Below are 22,135 nucleotides of genomic sequence, written 5' to 3' on the forward strand. Positions count from 1 at the left end.
TCTTAGATTGTTTAAACATTGCAAATTGTTTCCCCATCACATTAGTTAATTACCTTTACTTTTATCCTAATATCTTTCACAAATTTGATACTTGCTTGTCACTTAATCCTAAGGAAACAACAGGAGAGTGATCAGAGCACATTGACTGATATAGAAAATCATTGTTGTATTTTTGAGTGAAAAAGAAGTTTGGCTTATTTTTCTGGATACAACTCAGAACATGATCAAAATTTCTTTACTTTGAAGCAAACATTCTGAAAAATGAAATCAGTGATATGTGTTTAAGCAATTTGTGATTTCGGATTTTTGAAAACAACATCAACTGCTATTTACATGCTAAAGATTATGCTCCTTAACACTGGCCTTCCAAATTTAAGGTTTTTATTTTCAGTTGTAGATAACAATGTATTTCTTTGCATATGTATGTTATATTATTGGTATACATATTCCTATTTCTATTTGTTTCAATCTCTTGAAATCAGATACATGATTCTAAAAAAAGTTGCCTCTTAGTTATGAAACTTCCAAGAAGTTTTCTGGATTTGAAATCATGTGTCTGGTGATATTTACCCAAAATTTCAGCAATCTGCTGAAAAGTGAAACATTCCTAAGATCCCTTCTGTTCGAGTTGGAAGGGACTTGCGTGAGCATTGATGCTTTCTAATGTAAAGACCATGCTCTTGCTCCTTGGGGAAGATAAGAGCAAAAGACTTCTATCTTCATTCAAACGCCCGTAAACATAACACCATCTTCTACAGTCAGGAATATTTTTACCTTCCTGACTCTACTTGCTTGAAATCTCACTTAAAAGGTCCCTTTAATTATTTTTAGCTTTTTTGGCTTTAGAATTTTAGCTTCTCTGCCATTATTTTAGCTCCATTCTTTTTAAATTGTATCTTTCATTGGTTATACATCTTTCCATCACTTAAAAAATGTGCTTAATTTTTCAAATCAGAAAGCTTCCTTTACTAAAAACTGGTTTCACTGGACACATCCCTTTTTCCTTTCTCCAGAACTCATTCATTATTTAATAATTAGGATTTTACTCTCAGGTTGACATTATGACTCTTCTGTTTAAACATGAAGGGCAAGAAAAAATGATTTGCCTAATTTCTACAAAGCTATACTTATCATAATTGTGTCTGGAAACATCTGGGATTTTTTTTTTCTGAGTCATTGTCATGATGTAATTTTTAGGAGAAATTAAGTGGAAAGGTACAGGAATCCATGTTTAGTATCCTGGCTGCTAGATTCCAGAGATAACTTTTCTGCTATCTCTATTCTTTGCTGATGGTGGCTAGTTTTATAACATCGAGTTTTTCAAAACACTCCTTTTGAAAATGATGAAAAAACAACAACAACAAAAACCTGGTATACCCAGAGTTTTAAAATAGTGATTATCTCTGGCAGTTTTTATGGGAACTTTTTCATAATTTTTCTGCCTCTCTGTTTTCTAACTTGTTTTGTGTGTGCAAAAAATCCTATTATATTTAAAAATTGAGTAGTCTTAGTTCTAAAAAAAAAAAACCAGTGTATTCAATTCACACAATTTATATGTCAGTGACATTTATGCTAATAAAGTCATGCTTTTAGCGGTGCTATATTTTATTGTGGTTTCTTATTTCCAGAATTAAGACACCTCCTGAATTTCTCTTTCCTGAGGGCTCATATCCGCAGAAAGCCAGCAGAACCTGTGAACATGTTTATTCATTTGGTGGTTTGGTCACCTGTTGTTATTGACACATTAAAAAAAATGAACTAAATTTAATTAAAATGGTTTATTTTTCCAAAGATTGCCAGGAGTTTCTCCTTAAACAGATTTTCTCTGACATCCAAATACTGACATCCAAAATCTAAGTGTAGAGTCCAGCTGTCATTAGCATAGCTGTCTAGTCACTGATTTTATTTTTCAGGATGTTTGCTTAAAAGTAAAGAAATTTTTATTGTGTTCGGAGATGCATCCATAAAGATAAGCCAAGCTTCTTTTTCAAAGCATACTCCACTGGTCCCTTTATTCATAGTCTTGCTCAGTGGCAGACAGGGTTAGTTGTAGAGAATGACATGGCTTCATGGTCTTATTTGAAATCAATATCTTTGTAGGATGGAGGGGTCAGTAAATAAGTAACAGAGCCCTGCCAATCATGTAAGCTCTATCCAGTGGCCTGATATTATGAAACTGCTTAGTGCCAGTCAGATCATGCTCGGAACGGTATGTTGAAACTCGGGCATATCCTTTACCAGAGAATGGGCAAATCATAGCACACACTCTGGACCACCACGGCAGCAATGTAACATTTTTTGATATCTCTTGGGTCTCAGGCACCTCATTCTGTGCACATCTATAATAGTAAAAGCTCAATATGCTATTTAGACCAGACAGCCAAACGACCTTCTGGACGTCCTTCCGGACAACCTTCCAGACGAAGCCGGGGCTGCGAGGGCCGAGCCCCTTGCACGAATTTTGTGCATCGGGCCTCTAGTGTTATATAATTAAATGGTAAGCATTGTTATTGAATATTTTGTAGATTAGGAGACTAAAGCTTAGAGACTTTATTTGATCAAAGTCTTTACATACAGGTAGATATAAGATTAAAAACCTGATTTTTCTGACATCGATGGCCTTGCTCAAAGCCCTATGGGACACTAGTATTCACAGTACCTGATCGGTGAAGGGACTTAAGGCCATGGTCTATGAGAAAGGGCTGAATAAACTGCTGTGAGGATTGTGGGAGGGAGAATGGAGGGAAGAAGAAAACTTGTGATGGGAGCAATGAGAGCTGTCATTAAATCTTTTCAGGGCTATAATGTAAAGAGAAGTCAGATGTGTTTTTTGTTTTTATGACTCAAAAAATAAATAAAAGACTTATTGGGTAGAAGGCACTGAGCCATAGATCAAAGAAAGGCCTTCTTAACTCCAGTGGTGTAAAGAATAGGGTTGCTTTTGGAAGCAGTGAGATCTCTATCTCTAGAGTGCTGCATAACTGGCAGGGACAGAGTGAGAAATATGCTTGATGACTGGTTGGCTACCTTTAAAAATTCCTTTCGGCCCTGGCCGGGTAGTCCAGTTGGTTGGAGCACAGTCCCCATATGTCAAGGTAGTGGGTTTGATCTCTGGTCAGGGCACATACAAGAAGCAACCACTGAATGCAAAAATAAGTAAAACAACAAATCATTGTTTTTCTCTCTCTCTTTCCCTCTCCTTTCCTCTCTGTGTTTCTAAAATCAGTCAGTCAATCAAAACTTTTTTAAAAATTCCTTTCAATAGTGAAATATGTATATAAACATACTTTGTTACTAGAGAAAATGTATCTGGAAACTCATACATCTTAATAGGATTTATACTTAGGGCTGTTTTTCTAGTAACCATGCGAGTAAACCACATGTAGTGTCTTCTTCAGTTTTCTGAGTGTTCAAAGGTGTGAACTCATGAGATGTTTGCCTCTGGTCATTTGGGTCTGTGGTTGGAGAAACCTAAATGATTCTTCTAAAATAACGTCTGTTACTCTGGTGTATTGGTTTTTATTTCTTTTTATTTTTAAATTACAGTTTATATTCAATATTTTGTATTAGTTTTAGGAGTATAGCACAATGGCTAGACAATCATATACTTTACAAAGTCTTCCCTCTGATATTTGCAGTACCACCTGGCACCATATATAGTTATTACAATATTGTTGACTAAATTCTGTACACTGTACTCTACATCCCTGTGACTATTTTGTAACTACCAATCTGTATTTCTCAATCCCTTTACCTTTTTCACCAAGTCCTCCAACCGCCTCCCTGCTGGCAAGCATCAGTCTATTTTCTCTGTCTATGAGTCTGTTTCTGTTTTGTTTGTTTATATTGTTACGCTGGTCCCATTTGTGACGTGCCAAGTCCAGTATCTCTTGTAGCTGCTGGATGGACAGACTGGACAGAACTGTGCTCTTACTAAAAGACCCACCCTGAAGGCTTACTCCTCATTGTCTGTTCTGAGATGGAAATAATCTGTCACATTGGAAAGGTGCAAGGAGCAAGTGGTGCATTCAAGCCTTGGGCAGACAGTAGTGACACTTCCTTTTAGCAGCCACAGGCATGGGAAATCCTACATTCTCACTCTGTCTCTAGTCCGGATTTCCTGATTAGTATGCCATTTTGCTTTTAGTTTGGAGCTCATAAATTCAGAACTTGTGCCAACTGCTTACCAAGCAACATAGCAGTGTAAGAGTAATGGCTTTTAAAAGCACTGACCACATTGAACAAAACTAAGGCTTCCCACAACTGATATTGGCTCAACAATATTGCAGTAACATTGCATTGGATAGTTTACGCATAGTGATTACTTGACTCACAATGATAATATCTTTCCCCAGAGGCTCCCATGCCACATCATTAAAAAAAATATTTTTAAAATTTATTTTTAGAGAGAAGGGGGAGGGAGAGGGAGAGAGAGATAAACATCGATGTGAGAGAAAAACATCAATGGTTGCCTCCCAAATGCACCCTGACCAGAGATTGAACCTGCAACTTGGCCATGTGCCCTGACTGGGAATCTAATCAGTGACACATAAAAAAGTTAAGGAAAACTGAACTCTAAATCCCCTCTTTTCTCCATTTAATAGATGGAGAAACAGATTCCACTGAGATAGGTGAATGTTGATGTAACATGTGCTTTAATTTTATTATTTATTTACTTACTTATTTATGTACTTATTTTTTCAAAAAAAAATAAGTTTTATTGGCATTTAAAAACAGAATTCACCCAACATTGAAACGTACTTTAATATTTATGTTATTTTATTTTTACTCACTGTAGTATGAGGAACAAATCACAAACACTTTGGAGAAACAGAGACTATAGTGTAGATTTTACAAAATCACTTTTTAAAATCTCTGTATTGTGCTCCTCAAATACCTAGAGCCAGTCTTTGCATAAAATATCACAGCTTTGTCTATTACCTTAAAATTCTGCAGCAGCCTAAAGATATGGATAAGATACACCACAACTTGCTATTCTGAAATATATCTATTACCATATACAATCTAATAGTAGTATCTAAAAAATCCTTTCTTCCATAGGAAGTCTCTGACAAGCTGTTATTCATTTCCTTGAAGTTAAAAGAATTTGGGGGCAAGATTTATATTTTATCAGAAAAATAAAAAATGTTTACCTATCATGTTCATATTAAAAACAATGTCTATACAAGTCAGTTGTACAATTATTTTAAGAGAAAAGTGAACATGAACATCAGATTAACTTAATTCTGGCAGACAGAAGTGAACAGCTATGGTCCAGTCAGCCATTAATCTTTACAGAGAAATGACAGCTCTGTAAATAGATGGTATCTTTTTATCTACTGAGTGATGATGATGTCCCCTCAGTTTCTGTGTGTTCTACCACTGGTTCACTTTCTATATCTGCAACTGTGTCACTCTTCTCCTTGTTTATTTCATTTGAAAGTGTCAGTTTTTCATAAAGTTCAGGTTCATTCTGTACTGGTAAATGTGGTGGTTGAGCATATCTCTCAGCATTTTCACCATTAACCTGAGACACATTATCACCTTTTCATTAAGAAGTGGCCCCTCCAAAGAAATAAAAAACCGGAGCATGGGGAGGGGGGCCCCAGGTGTATTGAATTCTATCTCGTCCAAGACGATTTCCATTAATTTCCCTGCTGAAATCAAAATCTCTGTCACCCCTATCCCTTTGCCTCTCCCTGTGTCTTCTGTGGTCATCAAAATCTCTGCAAACTTCTTGAACAAATCCTCTGTTCCAAGGACCACTTCTGGGATCAAATCGATAGCTTCCAGACTAAAATCTCCCTCTTTCTTCATGTAAGCCTTTTGGACCAGCAATGACAGGTAGAACCCGATGCTTTCTCTCATCAAAATCTCTATGTCCCCATGGCTTCTCTCGATTAAAGCCAAAGAGGTCTTTTCAACCAAGATGATCCATGTTTGGCCTCACAAGATTCTCTCTAATATCTACAGGAGGTCTTACAAAATGATCCCTACCATCTAATGGAGGCCTTCCAGCACCTTCTCTTGGATCTACAGGCTGTCCAATCACATCCCTAACATCCGCTGGGGGAGACCTACTCATGCTTTCCCTGGTTTTTATATGAGGAAACCTGTAATCTCTATCGCCTTTCTGTTGAACGTTATCATTCCCAAGTGGTATCTTTTTTTCTGGATTAGCAATATTGTCTATACTAGAATTGACATACAGTATTTATTTGTTTCAGGTGTATGACATTGTGATCACCACAATAGGCCAAGTAACCATCTGCCACCATACATAATTATTATGATATTACTGACTCTGTTTCCTATGGTGAACATTACATCCCTGTGACATACTATAATTGGAAGTTTTTACTTCTTAGTTTCCTTCCTCTTTCCTACTTCATTCCTATTTTCTTTGGTAACCATCAATTTGGTCTCTTTATCTATGAGTTAGTTTGTTTTGTTTTTCAGATTCCACATATAAGTGAAATCATATGGTATTTGTCTTTCTCTGTCCAACTTATTTCACTTAACTTCTACGTCCACCCATTTTGTTGAAAATGGCAAGATTGCATTCTTTTTTATGGCTGAGTAATTTTTATTGTATCCACGTATCTGTTGATGGACACCTAGGTTACTTCCATATCTTGGCTATTGTAATGCTGCAATGAACAGATGGGTGCATATATCTTTTCAAATTAGTGTTTTTGTTTAAAAATGTTTTCTTTATTGATTAAGGTATTACATATGTGTCCTTATTCCCCCATTGCACCCCCCTCCCTGTTTTTGTTTTCTTTATATAAATACCCAGAAAGGAATTGCTGGGTCATATATATAGTTTTATTTTGAATTTTTTAAGGAAACTTCATGCTGTTTTCCATAGTGACTGCACTAGTTTACAATTCTCTGTCCCCAACATATGCTTTTGGCACAGCTGAGTTCAGATCGCTGGTTTTCTGACTCTTTGACTGGGAGTCTGCCCACATAAACTCCAGACAAGGTTATATTTGAGTCTTATCTGTCATTTTGCTCATTTATTTTCCATAAAAGGTGAGATAAATGTTCTTTATTTGCGATTCATTGCCTGCAATTACTAGTATATGTGGCTGAAAGAGGCCTCTGAAATCAGGAATTGTCAACAAAGCAGCATTTATCTTTGTCATTACTCATCCTTCCCACCAGGCCTTGAGAAACATGTGCCTATAGATTCATCAATGCAGGCAAAATCTTAACTGTATTACATGACTTAAGTGGACTGTATTACATGATTTTTTTGAAAATCAGTTAATGTAATTGCGTGGGACTAGGCTAGTTAATTGACATCCTGTGATCAGAAAATACTAAATTTTGATTAATAATTGCATGTACTTTCTCACATGTGTATATTGTTTCATTGTTTACAAAGTGCTTTCACATATCATTATGTTGAAAATCAACCTGTGTGGTAAGTTATCATTTCCCTTATTTAAAAATGAGAAAGTGAGGACAGGGATTTGAAGAGATTTGTCTGAAGTCCTGGAGCTAATAAGGGTTAGAACTGGAACAAGGACAGTTGTCTCCTAATTCCAAATTCAATTCTTCTCCATCATAAACAGGTAGCCTCCTAGTCACCATAGTCGTGCTGCATCTCATACTCCATAGTGAATACCTTTCAAGGTAATGGTGACACTGGAGTGGGCCATGTTGCCCTTGGGGGTGTGCAGCCAAGTCCTGCATAAGGAAAAGATGCTCTCAGCCTGCCAGGGTGACCAGGCTGAGAGCATGTGGCCTCAGGGACTGGGCAGACACAGGATCCCAGGGAATTTGGGTCAACACAACCATTCACCAAGAGATCAACTTCACTCCTTCTATTTTAGGCAGGTGTTCATAGTAAATGAGGGTACAAAATACTTTGCAATAAACATGAGGCCAACAAAGATTTATTAAGTTACTGTACTCCTTGAAGGGCCCAGCATAATGTAATTCCTGTCCAATTTTTTATCAACTATATGGATCAATAAGGCTTTTCTTTAAAATGATGATGAGTCAAGGTTTTCATCCCTTGGTTTTACCTGAGAGGTAAATCACATAAAAATGTAGCTGAGATAAACAGTTGCTTTTCATTAACCTTATCATTTTGAATTTAAATTTTTATGAAAAGAAAAAAAAACACCTCTCAACTTTTTTACTGTGTGAATAAATCAGCCACACGCCAGGACATGAAGTGATATTAGTAATGAAGGGAGCATTCCTGGCTTGCTGGAGATGGAGAGGAAAGTTTTAAATCTTTCTCCTGCTCTTGATTTAACACAGGTGGAATATCCAAAGGCCTTGTTCATGATTAGTGGTGTTTTTAAAAAGACGTGTGAATTAATGCAGCTGCAGCGGGAAGCCCAACACAAATCCTGATGACCAAATCCCTGAATCTCATTCTCATTTGGCCATGGCCATGGCCAGGACTGCAGAACTGAAGAGTACGCTTCAGGCATTACACACCTCAGCTTCCCCAGACACAAACATGGTCTCATTTCATCATAAATCGAGAAATGCCTCTTTAACGAAGAGCTTATAATCTTCTATATAAAATAAAAATTATTCTTCTTGGACAGTATTCCTGTTGGAGCCCTGAGTAATTTATCTTCTTTTCTTTTTCATGATCTTAATTATTTTGGACACCTTTTATACGTAGTTTAGGAAACTGCTTCTAAGAGATGCCTAAGGAACCACGTAAGAAGAATCCTCAACTTCATGTCCAGTGTTCCTGGCTTTCAATACTTGACAACCTAGTTTTACCCAACCCCAGATTTCTGTCACTTTATTCTCACAATTTTGTTCAATACCAACCTCTCTAACTTTCCTCTTTACATCTACACTTAAGCATAGTTTTATCCACCACTGTTTGCACTTCCTGCCATGACTTTAGTAACTGGAATACGGCCTTTCAGGGAGCACCTCCAAACTCCATCTGGCCCTTAACTTTATGCTGCTTCTCCTCACCACCCAACCTTTCTGGCTTTCCAGACATAATGTGGGAGTCACCAAAGAGACTCTGTATTATGAATCCCAAAGAGAAAATAAAACAAAACAAATAGACACCTGCTGGGAGGGACTCCTGGTGGCTAACGGGGCTCAAATAAAGAAAGCAGAGCCTAGTAGCCATTTCTACTGGGGGCCTTTCATGCAAACTATTCTTGACAAAGAAGCCCCTGTGCTAAACTGCCTGCCTCTGCCCTGAACTGCCTGTCTGCACTGTGTTTTGGCCCTCTGAGCCAGCCATTGTAACGGTTTCCTGGGATCTTATTTCAACCGATAAGTTTGAGGCTTTCTATATCCAATCAGAACTGCACAGCTCCAACCAATCAGAGTGGCTCTATTCTGACCAATCTGGGACTTGGGTTGGGGATTTCTGTACATATAAGCGAGCTCCTCTCTGGCTCAGAGAGTACACTTTCCACTGAAGACTGTAGAATATGTTTCTTGGCTAGAGCTGAAACACTACGGATAGTGCAGCAGAGCAAACAGACCATCTGGGAGCAGAGCTGCCGAGCTGAAGAGGGGCCTGGTACCAGGGCCACCTGGCCTTGGGGCAGCCTCACAGCTGTGCTGTTTTCACAGCCACGCTTTATCACTGCACTGAATAAAATTCCCTTCTTCACTGAACTCCAAATGGAGGGGATTCCTATTGGTATTGAATTGGTGCCAACCACCATGGGATGACAATATAAACCATAAAAAATTACTATCCCCAATTAACTGGACAATTTAAAATTACTTCTCATTAAATCACTATTTCATCTATACTGGTGTCTTTCAATTGTCTATATTTATCAAGTCCAGGTATGTTTCTGCACTGTTCCACCTGCTGGAGAGATGGTGGTAGGGTAGGCAGTGCATACAAACAGCTAAGCAACTATTGGAAAAATCTTGATAGATAGACTATAAATTTGCTTTGCTGTGTTTCCTAGTTCTGATTATGGTTCCGAATTATTTAAAGTCTAAAGAGAAATTCCTGTATTTGACAACTGAACTAACAGTTCAACTAGGGGGGAAATACTGCTGAAATCTGTCAATGCATGTTGCTAACATATGTTGCATTTTTAGACAGGGAGAAAACTAATCTAGCAAGTCCTTGGAAAGATGTGTGAGTTGGCTGACAGGTGTGATGTCTCAGCTCAGCAAGTTAAAGCAACATTGAGCAGTGGGTTGTGTCCAGTGAGACTTGATTGGTCACAGATGACAATTCCCGCTCCCTGAGTTGTTTCTCCTGCGTCTATGATTAATATCAAATGTCAAGCAAGGCTCTTTTCCAACAATAAGGTCGAAGATCTATTCAGTAAAAACAGCACAGGCTTTAAGTTCCCTATAATCCAATCAAGTTATCTGGGCACTTCCTGGGGTGAATTAGATAAAAGGAGAGCTACAGGCTTTCTTCCTGAAGCAAAGCTTCCAGGAGTGCACAGCACAAGCAGATACTCAACCCTTGACTAGGGAATGGTAGGACGGGCAATTTTAAGCCAAAGGTTCTGGATAGACTAAGGTGGAAGATTCTGAGATAGACTCAAACAGGACCTGGATAACAGACAATCATGCAACAAATGGTTTCAATCAAAACCAAAGTTTGGTGGCATATTTTCAGAAGAGCTAAAGAAGAGAGGTTCTTTAACTTTTTAGTTATTGATGTATACATTCTGCAGTATAATTGACCATAAGTGTGTGTGTGCATGTACATGTGCATATTTTTTTTATGCCTATAACTAGAGGCCCGATACACAAAATTCATGCAAGAGTAGACTTTCCTTCCCCTGGCTGCCGGCACCAGCTTCCCTCTGGCACCTGGTACCTGGGCTTCCTTCCAGCTGTTGGCAGGCACCTGGGACCTGGGCTTCCCTCGAAGACCCGGCTTCATCCTGAAGGTCATCCGGAAGAACATCCGGTCTAATTAGCATATTACACTTTTATTATTATAGATAGCCAAGAGTCTTTTAAGCATTAGAACCAAGAAAATGTATATACTTATTTTATTATTTTTTTATTTTTAAAATTTATATTTATTGTTGAGAGTATCACAGATGTCCCCCTTCTTTCCCCCTCCTTGCACCTGCCCCACCCCTTCATCACACTATTGTCTGTGTCCATGGGCAATGCATATATGAATATAAACTCTTTGGTTAATCTCTTCCCACTTGCCTGCTCCCACCCCCTCCCTCTGACATTCGTCATTCTGTTCCATGCTTCCATGCCTCTAGACATATTTTGTTTGTCCGTTTATTTGGTTCATTAGATTCCACATATAAGTGAATTCATATGATATTTGTTTTTCTCTGCCTGGCTTATTTCATTTATCATAATACTCTCCAGGTCTCTCCATGTTGTCTCAAAGGGTAAGAGAGCCTTCTTTTTTATAGCTGCATAGTCTTCCATTGTGTAAATGTACCTCAGCTTATTTATTACAAATATTTTTATAGGAGATATTTAAAATTATATGTAGTAATTTAATGTAGTTTGTGTCGAAGACACAGGTGGTTTTCAGTCTTCTGTCTCCAGAAAGAGATTATCTCCAAGCCTTAAATAGTGGATGTGTTCTTGTTTTAGATTATCACACTTTTGGAGGGAGTTCATAGAAGTTATTTATCATATAATTTTCAATTCCATAGGTCAGTGTTTTAAAAGAAGCCAAAAAAGTTGAAGTTAAACATCTGCTTTTTTTGGTGTCTCTCACATCCAACTTATCACTTCTATCTATACACCTCTCACTTTCTATATTTATTCACCAGTAATTCCACAGGGATTTGAAGCTGCTTAAAACAAGAGTGTGAATAATAAAATAATAATATAGAAATACAAAATCGATTAAATAAATCCCTCTGACAAATAAAGGGAAAATGGGTTCTAGGAAATGGTTTAACATGCATGCACAACTAGAAATTTGAATTTTGAGAGTTGCTGGTAGAAGGACCTCTCTGTACTGCCATTGCTTTAGTCAGACCAGATCTTTGTATATCACCAAAGAAGTGATAATGGCATGAGATCCTTTGTGTTTGGAGGACAACTCAATACTCAATACATTTTATTTGCCTAGAAATGACAGTGAGAGTTAGATTGGTTTTAAAACTAAGTTTACATGTCACCAACATTAGCAATTAAAACATAAACAAACAAACAAACACCTCACCGACTTTAATCCATTCTCTTTTTATCTTTTTTTAAAATATATATATATATATATATTAATTGATTTTTTACAGAGAGGAAGGGAGAGGGATAGAGAGTTAGAAACATCGATGAGAGAGAAACATCGATCAGCTGCCTCCTGCACACTCCCCACTGGGGATGTGCCCGAAACGAAGGTACATGCCCTTGACCGGAATCGAACCTGGGACCCTTGAGTCCACAGGCCAATGCTCTATCCACTGAGTCAAACCAGTTAGGGCTCTTTTTATCTTTATCAGCACAAATTATCTGGTTTGATGAATTCTCTTAATGGGATGATTTTATTTTATGCAGATTCTGTGATGTTTGCATAGTTGAATAAAAACCATAGCCCATAGGACACGCATTTTTTGGGGGGTGGGGGCTATTTGTCCTTTTGGCATGCTAGCACAGTTGTTTATAACCTTTCATCATTATGGGGAAGTCATCCATTTAAGAACCATCTGCTGAGGGAAGTTTCCGTTCCTAATATTACACCCCTGCTAGATCTGTCCCTTTCCCTTTCCCACCACCACTATCTTGCACCCCCACCACTATCTTCCTAACATTGTCTCTCTTTGCCTCCGCATGGAGACTAGGCTGGCATGTGGGATTTGTCTTAAGATCCCTCACAGCATGGTGAAGCTAAAAGTATAATTCGCTGCCTCTTAGGCTTTAATGGGCAAATAAAGCACATATGGATCTTATGAAAATGCAGATTCTAATTTAGTAGATCTGGAGTGGGCTTTTCCAAACAAGTTCTAGGTGATACAATGCTGTTAGTTTGCAGACCATGTTCTTTATAGCAAACTCATCCCAGAGGCAGTATAATATAGAGCAGGCTTTTTTGTTTTGTTTTGTTTTGTTTTTTTCTTAACCTCCACTCTATTGACAGCTCAGGCTGAATAATTTGTTGTTGTGGGGAAGTGTTTTGTGCATTATATTTGCAATATCCCTGGCTTCTACTTACTCGGTGCCAATAGTATTCTCCCCCTCCAGTTGTGGCAATCACATTATGTTCAGACATTGCCAAATGTCCTCTGGAGTTAAAATCACCCCTTGCTGAGAACCATTGCTACAGAGGTTATTACCAAGGGATCTGGATTGGAATGCTTGGATTAAATTCCAGCTCACCCATTTATTGTACGAGCAATGATGTGCAATTTATTTAACTTTTCGGTGCCTCAGTTTTCTCCTCTATAAAATGGGGACAATAATAGCTAAATTAGCTACTGATTTTAAAAAAAGATAGTGACATAGGAGGCTCCTGAATTTCCCTCCTCTTACTTATGCACTGAATATACAACCACGCATGTATTCCATCTGAGAGGAATCCAGAAACTAGCCGAGTGACTTCTACATATCAGGCAACTGAGAAAATACCCACATTGAAAAGGGTAGAAAGGCTGACACATCCCATAACCCCCACCCTCAGCAGAGCACCATACATGGGGAGGAAACCCCTGACTCCCAGCTTTCCCCTGAGGAGCAAAAAGTTTGGACCACACATCTACTGCTCCAACTTTTAAGGCTGTACCCTGAGGGATAGGCCCCCAAATCACCTAGATCTGAGAGCCAATGGGTCTTGCGTTCACAAGAAAACCCTGAAGACTCCACAAAAAGACTATTAACGCTATTAGAATAAATTAATCCAGTCATGTTGCCAGATACAAAATCAATGTACAAAAATCAGGTGTGTATCTATACACTAACAATGAAGTATTGAAAAGAGAAATTAAGAAAACAATCCCATTTTTAACAGTATCATAAAGAATAAAATCCTTAGTAATAAATTTCACCAAGGAGGTGAAAATCTGTACATTGAAAACTATAAAACATTGATGAAAAGGCAGCAGCTCAAAATGGTTTCAGATGTTAAGAATGCAAACCCATGGTTGGTTGTCTAGCTCTCTTCTATTTATGCCGATGTGGGGACTAGCTGGTGCTTTCTGGGGTGTAGTCTAGCAGAGGGAAGCAAAGCAACAAGCTGTTGTCCATCTCCACCTGCTGACTGACTTACACTGGGCAGGGAATTTTACTCTTCTTTTCATTAAAGGTGTGAACTTGGATCATAGTTTCTTTGTCAATCAAACAAGGAGGTAAAGACAGATGACATTTAAGCTATAACCATCTTTAGTGGGTGAAAATAAAGTAACTTTTGCCAGGCATTAAATAACAATAACAGCATGAACAATTCGCAATCATGAATGTCCTAGAGCAGCGGTTCTCAACCTGTGGGTCGCGACCCCTTTGAGGGTCGAACGACCTTTCGCAGGGGTCGCCTAAAGCCATCAGAAAACATATATAATTACATATTGTTTTTGTGATTCATCACTATGCTTTAATTATGTTCAATTTGTAACAATGAAATTACATCCTGCATATCAGATATTTAGATTACGATTCATAACAGTAGCAAAATTACAGTTACAAAGTAGCAACGAAAATAATTTTGTGGTTGGGGGTCACCACAACATGAGGAACTGTATTAAAGGGTCGAGACATTAAGAAGGTTGAGAACAACTGTCCTAGAGAATGTGGGTGAGCTGTGCAGGCAAAAGAGGCAGAGGTCACACCCACAGGCACAATGCGGTGGCATTTCGTGGAGCAGGAGGCGCTTGCTAAACAATGAAACACAAGCAGGACTTGAGAAGTTAAAATGGAAGAAGGAAAACAGTCACACTTCCCTACTAAAGTAAATGCAACCTTTAACTCACGGAGAACCTGTCTAGAGGAGGACTCTGTGCACTTTCCAATAGAAGTTTCTTCTCATTCTAAGAATACCTTGATCTTTAGGAACACATGCTTTTCTAAAGGATCACTTATTGCAATGGCAGATCAACTTGAAAAGAGGGCGTCTTCATTTTTATAGTATCTTGTATATCCCCAAGTTAAAAATATTCTTTCAAAATTACTTTATTTATTTGACCCTGAATAAATGCATATTGTTGCCATTTTTTGAGTGCTCTGATTGGAGACTTTTCCTTGGGGTTTAATGTGATAAAAATTGTCATTAAATGAAAATAAGAAAACTCCCAAGGCTAAGGTCCATATGAACAGTTTAGTGTGTTCCATTTTGGTCATTCATAAATATAAATAGTCTGGTGATATTTCTATTTCACTCAGTAATATATTAAGTGTATATATATTTTCCTTCTTAGAATAGACAGAGCTCCCTCTTTATTGAAGATTTTAATTAAAATATAGCATACATACACAAAATTGCATAAACCATTGGCATACAGCTCAATGCATTTTCCAGTGAGAACACACCCATGTAACCAGCACCAAGAAACAGAACATCCCAGCACCAAGAAATGTACCTTTGGCCCCTCTTCCATTCAGTTACTGGCCTCCTGTAGCTCAAGGATAGTCACTATCCTAGCTTCTAACTTTGTAGATTAATTTTTCCTGTTTTGAACTTTATCCAAAAGTGAATCATACAGCACACATGATTTTGTATCTGGCATTTTCTTGGTTGTTCAACATGTTTGTGAGACTCATTCATATTCATGCATGTAGTTGTAACTTCTGTTTAACAAGTCACCATTAAAACAATGAAAATGCAACTCACAGAATGGCAAAAGGTATTTTCAATATGTACAGCTGACAAATGACTCAGACTAAAATAGAAGTCCTATAACTTAAAAAGAAAAAGGCAGACCTGGTAGAAAAGTTGACAAAAGATCTGAACAGGTATTTCACAATTGATCAATGATTTTCAACTGGTGTGCCTCGGCACACAGGTATGTTGCAAGAAATTTTAAAACACAGAATACCTATTTGGTCAGGGATACTGACATGTTTTCCCTTAGATTGTCAAATAAAAAAATGACAACAGCCAACACAACAAGAGTCATCCAGTGTGAATGAATCAAAGTTATACCCATTTTTATTTTTCAGTGTGTGTGTGTGCGCGCACACACTGTGGAATTTTAATAATTAATTCATGTGTGCCACGAGATGAAAAATGTTGAAAAATGTTCCCATAGATGATAATCAAATAACAAAGAAACACATGAAAAGTACTCAACTTTATTAGTCATTAAGGAAACAAAAATTAAAACCACAATGTGATACCACTACACACATGCTGAAATAATTAAAATGAAAAAGACACAAAGTAGCAGTGTTGGTGTGGGAGCAGAGTAGGTGGAAGTTGTACACACTCTTGGTGGGAGAGTACCACTTTGCAAAGCTGTTTGGAAGTGTCTCTTGGCTTGGGTCTTCTGACAAGTAGATGCCAAGACAGAGGGAACGTCCAAGATATTTTTTTGTGGGAAACTCTGGTGCAGGATAAAGATAGGGAGCATGAGTAAGCAGGAGAGCCTTCAAACCACTGTGAAGGATGGGGAAAGGAAGGAGGAAGGGGTCAGAACAGCCTCAAACTATATCACAGTTCCAAGGAAGTTTCAGCCAAGAAGGCGGAGAGTTTCTGAGTCATAGTTATCCATTAGATAACTCCCAGGGCCGCAGGAATGGGCTTGCTGCAAGTGCTTGCTTTGTGCTCAGTCTTTGGTGGGGAGCAATTTGGGGGAAGCGAGGCCTTGGCGCCATCACAGTGGTGAACCAGAAGGGCAGCAGATGGGGCTGTCAGTCAACTACGCTTCCCAACAGGATATCTGAGCAGCCCATTTCCATGGCTGCCACAGGAATTAGCTACTTAATCTGAATATACACCCTTTATGATGCAGTAATTCTATTCCTATAACTACAGAATGTGTTCATGTATTAATCAAAAACGTGTTCAGGGATATTCACAGCATGCTATTTGTAACAACTTACACCTGGAAACCATCCAAATGCTCATCAATAATAGAATGAATAAATAAATTGTGGTATAATGAAACAATGAATTCTGTACAGAAAGAAGATGAAACTGAAGCTGTCTCATTTTAAAAACACCTGCATAGCTTTAATGATATCAGTATACCATAATTAATATAACCATTTCTTATTGATAAGCATTTGGCTATGCTCAATTTTCCCCTCTTACAGATACTGTTGCAATGAACATTTCTTAAAGATATATACCTATACATAGCATTTCTGGGTGAAATGACTTAAGGAGACCAGGGTTTTTGTTTCATTGACCGCCTTGTAACTATGTAGGAATAGGCCAATTATTTGACATCCCGTGATCAGAAAATATTAAATTTTAATTAAAAATTGCATGTAATTTCTCACATTTATATATTGTTTTATTGTTTACAAAGTGCTTTAACATATCATTTTATTGAAAATCAACCTGGTATGGTAAATTATCATTACCCGTATTTATGTATGAGGAAGTGAGGACAGGGATTTGAAGCGACTTGTCTGAAGTCCTGGAGGTAATAAGGGTTAGAACTGGAACAAGGACACTAGCCTCTGAGTCACCATAGTCATGCTGCATCTCATACTCCATAGTGAATACCTTTCAAGGTAATGGTGACACTGGAGTGGGCCATGTTGCCCTTGGGGGTGTGCAGCCAAGTCCTGCATAAGGAAAAGATGCTCTCAGCCTGCCAGGGTGACCAGGCTGAGAGCATGTGGCCTCAGGGACTGGGCAGACACAGGATCCCAGGGAATTTGGGTCAACACAACCATTCACCAAGAGATCAACTTCACTCCTTCTATTTTAAGCAGGTTTTCATAGTAGACTAGATGCGTAGTGCACAAATTCATGCACCAGTGGGGTCCCTTGGCCTGGCCTGCGGGATCCGGCTGAAACCAGCTCTCTGACATCCCCCAAGGGGTCCCAGATTGTGAGAGAGAGCAGGCCAGGCCACGGGATCCCACTGGTGCACGACTGGGGCCAGGGAGGATGCAGGAGGTTGGCCAGCCGGGGAGGGACTCCAGGGCATGTCTGGCCCATCTCGCTCAGTCCTGATCAGCTGGACTCCAGCAGCAAGCTAACCTACTGGTCAGAGCGTCTGCCCCCTGGTGGTCAGTGCATGTCATAGTGAGCAATTGAGCGGCCTTAGCTTATCATTAGCATATTATGCTTTGATTGGTTGAACAAATGACTGGATGATTGGACACTTAGCATACACTTAGCATATTAGGCTTTTATTATATAGGATGAGAGTACATAACACTTTGCAAAAAACTTGAGGCCAACAAAGATTTATTAAGTTACTGTACTCCTTGAAGGGCCCAGCATAATGTAATTCCTGTCCAATTTTTTATCAACTATATGGATCAATAAGGCTTTTCTTTAAAATGATGATGAGTCAAGGTTTTTATCCCTTGGTTTTACCTGAAAGGTAAATCACATAAAAATGTAGCTGAGATAAACAGTTGCTTTTCATTAACCTTATCATTTTGAATTTAAATTTTTATGAAAAGAAAAAAAACACCTCTCAACTTTTTTACTGTGTGAATAAATCAGCCACACGCCAGGACATGAAGTGATATTAGTAATGAAGGGAGCATTCCTGGCTTGCTGGAGATGGAGAGGAAAGTTTTAAATCTTTCTCCTGCTCTTGATTTAACACAGGTGGAATCTCCAAAGGCCTTGTTCATGATTAGTGGTGTTTTTAAAAAGACGTGTGAATTGATGCAGCTGCAGCAGGTAGCGCAACACAAATCCTGATGGCCAAGTCCTTTAATCTCATTCTCACTTGGTCATGGCCATGGCCTGGACTGCAGACTGAAGACAATTAGAAGAAGCAAATGGTAACAAGAGCATACTTATTTTATAAATTTTGTTGCATCATTACTATTTGTTCTTTCTAATTGGGCATTCTTGGTGAAGGTTTTGGCCTTTTGCATACAGTTGATTAATATCTTTTTGAATAAGCCTTTTAGGGTGTGACTGTGTATATCTGTCTTCAAGTTCTGATTCAACCCTCACGACTGAGGTCAAGTGTCTGTCCTCCAAGATTGGGTTCCCTTCTACAAGGAACAATGGTGTACAAGGAACAATGGTGGCATGATGGAAACAGCACTGTACATGCACTAAGAAGACATGGGTCGAGTGCTGCTTTATATACTATATTGACAAGGGTTTGTTCAGCTGCACGTGTCAGAAAAACAAGAGTGGTTTAAAGAAAGTCCCAAGGTGGGAGTCAAAGGCTGGTAAGGTGGTAGATGAAATTGTCTCTAACATCGCTATGGAGAGGTCCTTGTCCTTATGTTCAGGAAAGTGTTTGTGCATCAACAGTTATGTCTGATTCCAGGCCAGTAGCAGGAAGGAGAGCTGAGGAAGCCCAGGATATCCCATCCTTTAAGGCCACTTCTTTAGAATCATCTGTAACCTTTCACTTACAGGTCATTGGGTAAACCTACTCACATGGCTATGCCTACCTGGGAAAGAGTCTGAGTAAAGTCATTGTTACCAGTAGAGTAGTGGTTAGTGAGCAATGTGATCACTAAAAGTGAGTGTGCATTATTTAGAAAGAATGAACAAAAAGGGACTTAGCAGTCTTTGTTGAGTCACTAAACACAACTGTGATGTATGCCAATTCAATTTTTTTTCCATAAAGAAAAAATAAAAAACATTGTTATATTTAGGTTAGAAGTGATTCAAAAATTTCAGAAAATTCGAAGACAGAGATAAAAAGCAATTGAAATTCTATCACTCAGAGTTAAATTTTTATTACTATCTCAGTAGATATTTTGCACGTTTCTTTGTACATACATAATTCCACAGAAATGCCATTATTTCATACAATCGTGGCTTTCTCCCAATCTGCTGGGTGGGCATGGTTTGCCTTGGAGCATTTGCACTGAAGATTGTCTGCAATGCCCTTTTGCCAGATGTTAGCATGGCTCCCTCCCTCCCTTTCTCAGTAGGCCAGCTCCCTCCCTTCCTCGTTCTGACCAGCTCCCTCACTTCCTTAGTATGGCTATCTCCCTTCCTTGCTCAGTATGGCTAACTTCCTACTTCCTCAGTGTGGCCAGCTTTCTTACTTCCTCAGTCTGACAGTTCCCTCATTTCCTCATATGAGTAGATCCTTTCCTCAGTGTGGGAGTTTCCTCCTTCCCTCAGTGGGCCAGTTCCCTCCTTTCCTCGTTCTGACCAGCTCCCCCACTTCCTCAGTATGGTTATCTCCGTCCTCAGTACAGTTAACTTCCTACTTCCTCGGTGTGGCTAGCTGCATCACCTCTTCAAGGTTTTGCTCAAACATCATGTTTTTTAGTGAGGCCTTCCTGATACCTACTCCATTTATAATTGCACGCATCTCCCGCTTTTTCATATTTTATTTTAATTTTCTCCATAGAACTTATCGTGTTTTAATGTGTTCTGTAATTTAGTTATTATGCTACTTTGTTTCTTCCCAGGACGATGAAAATTCCATGAAAGTAGGGATTTCTCTCTCTCTCTCTCTCTCTCTTTTTTTTAGTTTTGCAATAGTATATATTGAACTTTTTATTTTATTTAATTAATTTATTTTCTAATTTAAATTTTTTATTGATTAAAGTATTACATGAGTGTCCTTCCCCCCCGCCCCGACCTCTCCCCAGCTGCTCCCACCCCCCAGCACATGCCCTCATCCCCATACTGTCTGTGTCCATTGGTTATGCTCATATGCATGCATAAAGTCCTTTGGTTGAGCTCTTACCCTCTCTTCCCCTCCCCTACCACCTTCCCTTATAGGACAGTCTGTTCGAAGCTTCTATGTCTCTGGTTCTATTTTTGTTCATCAGTTTATGTTGTTCATTATATTCCACAAATGAGTGAGATCCTGTGATATTTATCTTTCTCTGACTGGCTTATTTTGCTTACATAATGCTCTCCAGTTCCATCCATGCTGTTCCAAATGGTAAGGATTCCTTCTTTTTTTTTACAGCAGCATAGTATTCCACTGTGTAGATGTACCACAGTTTTTTAATCCACTCATCTGCTGATGGGCACTTAGGCTGTTTCCAAATCCTAGCTATTGTAAATTGTGCTGCTATGAACATAGGGTTGCATATATCTTTTCTGATTGGTGTTTCTGTTTTCTTGGGTTATATTTCTAGAAGTAGGATTACTGGGTCAAATGGCAGTTCCATTTTTAATTTTTGAGGAAACACCATACTGTTTTCCACAGTAGCTGCACCAGTCTGCATTCCCACCAGCAGTGCAGGAGGATTCCTTTCTCTGCATCCTCGCCAGCACTTGTCATTTATTGATTTGTTGATGATAGCCATTCTGACAGGTGTGAGATGGCACCTCATTGTCATTTTGATTTGCATCTCTCGGATGATTAGTGACTCTGAGCATTTTTTCATATGTCTCTTGGCCTTCTCTATGTCCTCTTTTAAAAAGTGTCTATTTAGGTCCTTTGCCCATTTTTTTAAATATATTTTATTGACTTTTTACAGAGAGGAAGGGAGAGGGATAGAGAGTTAGAAACATTGATGAGAGAGAAACATCTATCAGCTGCCTCCTGCACACCCCCTACTGGGGATGTGCCCACAACTGAGGTACATGCCCTTGACCAGAATCGAACCTGGTACCTTTCAGTCCGCAGGCCGACACTCCATCCACTGAGCCAAACCAGCCAGGGCAGTCCTTTGCCCATTTTTGATTGGATTGTTTATCTTCCTTTTGTTAAGTTGTATGAGTTCCCTGTAAATGTTGGAGATTAAACCCTTATCGGAGATAACATTGGCAAATACGTTCTCCCATGCAGTGGGCTTTCTTGTTGTTTTGTTGATGGTTTCCTTTGTTGTGCAGAAGCTTTTTATTTTGATGTAATCCCATTTGCTTATTTTCTCCTTAGTTTCCATTGCCCTAGGAGCTGTATCAGTAAAGATATTGCTACGACATATGTCTCCTATTTTGCTGCCTATGGATTCTTCTAAGATTTTTATGGTTTCCCGTCTTATCTTTAAGACCTTTATCCATTTTGAGTTTATTTTTGTGTATGGTGAAAGTTGGTGGTCTAGTTTCATTTTTTTTTTTTGCATGTATCTGCCCAATTTCCCCAGCAACATTTATTGAAGAGACAGTCTTGACTCCATTGTATGCTCTTGCCTCCTTTGTCAAATATTAATTGAGCATAAT

Source organism: Myotis lucifugus, unplaced genomic scaffold, assembly GCF_000147115.1.
Source record: "Myotis lucifugus unplaced genomic scaffold, Myoluc2.0 scaffold_129, whole genome shotgun sequence".
Taxonomy (NCBI): Eukaryota; Metazoa; Chordata; class Mammalia; order Chiroptera; family Vespertilionidae; genus Myotis; species Myotis lucifugus.